The sequence below is a fragment of the Nicotiana attenuata genome, unplaced genomic scaffold (genome assembly GCF_001879085.1).
Source record: "Nicotiana attenuata strain UT unplaced genomic scaffold, NIATTr2, whole genome shotgun sequence".
NCBI classification, from domain to species: Eukaryota; Viridiplantae; Streptophyta; class Magnoliopsida; order Solanales; family Solanaceae; genus Nicotiana; species Nicotiana attenuata.
This window is the reverse complement of record NW_017671227.1, coordinates 7171-11648: the sequence shown is the minus strand read 5'-3', so window position 1 is coordinate 11648 and position 4478 is coordinate 7171. Positions and strand designations below refer to the sequence as shown.

At 40.1% G+C, this 4478-nt stretch overlaps 1 pseudogene; it reads left to right on the top strand.

Moving 5' to 3' along the window:
* Positions 1-1894: 1894 nt before the first annotated feature.
* On the top strand, positions 1895-3937 carry LOC109206825 (annotated as a pseudogene).
* Positions 3938-4478: the final 541 nt, after the last annotated feature.

Sequence of the window (4478 nt, the reverse complement as noted above, 5' to 3'; positions counted from 1 at the left end):
GATCTTCATCTCTCAACTCAGACACCTCCTGTAGCTCCTCATTGATATGAAAATGTGGAGGTAATACATGATACAATGCTCCCAATCCAGTCCAATTTTCATGCCATATATTAGTAGAACCCATATTCATCTCCCATAGAATTTCATGTTCCACTTCATCTCTAGCCTCTAGCATTTTCCTCCACACATGTGATCCTTCCCTAAACTGAACCACAGTTGGTAATTCCTTCTTGCAATACTTATTCCACATGAAATTGGACAATAATGATTTGGAGGTCCTGAATCTCCACCAAAGTTTTGCAAATAAAGCCTTAGAGACATCAAAAAAAGATCTAAAACCTATTCCCCCTTCCTCCTTAGGGAGACATAGGTTCTGCCACTTTGTCCAATGCCTACTTCTCCCTTCTTCCTTATTGCTCAAGAAAAATCTTGCAAATGTTTTATGGAGACGTTCAATAACATTGTCTGGTGGATCAAGCACTGACAATATGTGTGTTGCTATACTTTGCAGTACACTTGAGATCAATGTAGCCTTACCTCCATATGATAAAAGCTTCCCTTTCCATGAGTGCAGCTTTGCTTTCACCTTCTGAATCAAATCATTATAATAGTTCTTCCTTCTCCTTGTGTAAAATATTGGACATCCAAGGTATGTGAATGGGAAGGTACCTTTAGAAAATCCAGTGATAGTGGGTACTGCATTCTTCAAATCTGCAGCAATCTTTAAGTGCATATAGTAGGAACTCTTTGCCTTATTAATCATCTGACCAGAGGTTCTCTCATACAATTCCAAGACATCAACTATCTTCTGAAGGGAATAAGGATCAGTTGATGCAAAAATGATAGTATCATCTACATAAGCAAGGTGATAGGGTTTAGGGTTTTTTTTTTTAGCAAATCCACTAGGCGAGGTGCCTAGGGCTAGTTTTTATATATATAAATAAATCAAAAACAGCTTGTTCAATGGTCTATCATGATGAATGAGATAAATTTTGAACCATACATAGTACCTATTATCAAAATTGTGTAATGAACCCAACATTGATAGCACAAAATTATTACTAAAAGTTGTATAATAATAACTAGCCCATGTAACAATGTTGCACATGCTGTCCGTTTCCAGTGGCCCAAAATTAGCCTGGCATCTCAGCCCATAACATTCCATCCTGTTTACGTATATAGCCGCATTTCCTCCAATTAATCTCCCGCTCCTTATATTGCAATTGTAGCCTCCTTTCTTGCACCCTTGTCCCTGTGCACGTGTCCCTTGTATTACTGTTATATGTACTCCTTTAATAGCACTATTTTTGTTCATTTGTTTCCACCTGTATCTAACCTCGGTCTTATCAGTTGCCCAAAAATCCTCTTTAGAGTTCATTTTATCTCCAGATTTGTTCATGTGCTCCATAACCAGCTGATATAACCTGCTGCTTGTGATTTTGCTTTGCGCCTGAGAGTAATTCTGTTCTATCTTATCTGCTGCATGTGTTATGATGGTGGATTGCCTAGCTCTGAAATTGCTGCTGCTGATCAGTTGACTTCCTTGCTTTGCCTCATTTGTGGTGCATGTTGATGTTTCTGTCGAAAGTACTGCATCAATCCTCAAATTTCTTTGCCAAGACCAGTGATTCTTGCAAATTGTTATGAGAATGTAGTTCATCATCTTCTCCCCTTGTTGTAAATTTGTGTTAATTTTTGCTTTCTGTTGTTCATGAAGATAGTGAGTCTTCATATATGCCTGGTTCCTTGTATGTTGTGAATTGTATCCCTTGTTATGGTTGATTGCTTTTCCCACAGGTGCATCATCTAGTTGAATTCCCTTTTGAAGAGGTAATTTTGCTGTCTGCATTCTGTGTGCCTTTGCGACACAGAACATACAAGGAACCAGGCATATATGAGGTCGTCTGAAGTTGTCAATTTGGTGGAGTCAACAGGGAATAGTGAATCTATGGATATTCATCTTGAATCTTCTGAGAATGTCACTTCTGAAACTTTAGAGCATGATTCCCTTGCAGAGTCAAGTACATGTGCTAATTCATCGTCAGTTTCCAAGGAATCAGGCACAGAGTCATGGCCCCTTCATCGTAGAAAGATCCGCAAAGTTGTGATTAGGAGGGATAAAAAGGCTCGTAAGAAAGAGGAAAATTTTGAAAGAGCTCTTCTAATTGTGAATACTAGGACTTCTGTTGATGTTGCATGGCAAGATGGAAAAATAGAAAAAGATTTGGAATCTACATCCTTGATCCCTATTGAAAGCCCAGGAGATCATGAATTTGTTGCTGAACAGTATGTGGTAGAGAAAGCTGCTGATGATGCTGACGATCCTAATGATGTTAGACGTGTTGGGGTTGTGAAAAGTGTTAAATGCTAAAGGAACGGACAGCTTATGTGAGGTGGTTAAAGCTAGTTACCAGGGCAGAGGACCCCAAGGAGTTTGACAAAGAGAGGTAGTCAGTGTATATGAACTGAGGGGCATCCTGACTATGACTATGTTACGGTGACGTTGTATTCGCTTGTTACCTGTTTCTCTACCAACAAAAGTGTGTTCTGTGGTGAAATCTGCAGAAGAATCAGAACATTTGTTGGTTCCAACTGAAGCCAAAGAAGACAAGCAACAACATTCGAGATGCAATGAAGCAGAAGCCGCTCCAAGTGATGATACTTGTTCTGAATTTTCGGATCTCTCTTGGGTTCGGAATATCACTGGACTCAGAAATGGGGACATCGAAGTCACGTGTGCTGATGGGATGATATCCATGGTTGGGCCTCAAGCAATTATGTTGTTGATCGTGATGATGATGAGTCTATCGCAGGCGGAAGTGAAGTTGGTGATGATGCAGCTAGCTGGGAAACAATTGAAGATAATGAAAGGGAGACCCTTGAGACTGCAGAAGAGGAACTTGGAACAACAAATGCTACTGACATCAGTATTGAAGATGAAGACAGTGCCATGGCCACTGAAAATTCAGGAAGGAATGGGGCTCTGGCTATTCCCCTGGCTGCACTAGGATTTGTGACCAGGCTGGCCTCTGGAATATTTTCTAGGAGCCGCAAACAGACTGATTCTTCAAGCTTAGATTCCAGAAGTGAAGATGAAGAAAGGGAGGGAGCATTGGCCAGAATATATACCGGTGATGAATCATGGTCCCAACGGTCTGGAGACCTTGATAATTCTCCAAGGCTACCTGCTGCAGGAAATGGAGAAGAACATGACACTATGGAAGTCACCGAGTTGGATGTCGTTGAAGCTAACTTGAAGCCAGGAATAGGAAATTCCTCTGATCAACATGATAACCAATTGTATAGTTTTAAACGCTTTGATATCACCACAGATCCTTATGATCATCATTTTCTTGGTGCAAGTGGCCAGAATAATGCTGGGAGGAAGTGGCTTAAGAAAGTTCAACAAGATTGGAACATACTTCAGAATAACCTGCCAGATGGAATATATGTACGTGTTTATGAAGATCACATGGATCTTCTAAGGGCAGTGATTGTTGGAGCATATGGGACCCCTTACCAAGATGGTTTATTCTTCTTTGATTTCCACCTTCCACCTGAGTACCCTGATGTTCCACCATCAGCATATTATCATTCAGGTGGCTGGCGGATAAATCCAAACTTGTACGAGGAAGGGAAAGTTTGTCTCAGCCTTTTCATTGTTATTCCTATCGCCTTCCGAGTTGGAATCACCATTGTCACCACCACCACCGTCATTTTCTTCTTCTTCTTAAAGTGAGTTGTGAGTGTTTGAGTGTTTTGTTGTCTTGCTCTCCCAAATTATTATTTTTCCAACATTTGGTATCAGAGCTTGCCACATTTGCCAAAGAATCACCTTGTATCAAATTGCTACGTTCATTTGCATTTGTGATGGGCTCAGCATTACGGGAAGTATCATGATGTTGGCCAGCTTCCATCTTCGGAATCGGAGAATTAGCATATGAGGAAGGACACGAAGCTGTAAGCTATTGCGATTGCATTCAGAAAAGAACGGGTTTAGGGTTTAGGGTTTTTTTTTTTTTTTTTTAGCAAAGTCCACTAGGCAAGGCCTAGGGCTAGTTTTTATTTATATATAAACTGAAAAAACAAATAAATGTTATGATATCCTAGTACATGTATGTAAATGCCTACTACATTTAATCTATTATCAACATTGAGTTGTATACTCAAAATTGATATCACATAAATAAGATAAAAATTGTTAAAATAAAAACTAGCCCATGTAAAAATTCTTCCTTGTAGCGTCCAAAACAGTCCAAACATCCGTGCAGATTGGCCCATCAAGCCCATGTCCAACGAAATCCGCCAGTCGACCACAGCCCACTCCAATTCAATCCATTTGCAGATCCAGGCCCAAAATATTGCTTTAAATCCCAGGCCCACTCCATCTTTAACTCTGCCTTGCATTTGTAGCCACCAAATTGCATAAATCACCTGACCAACAATAGCCCTCTCATAATTCCAATTTTGCATTAATA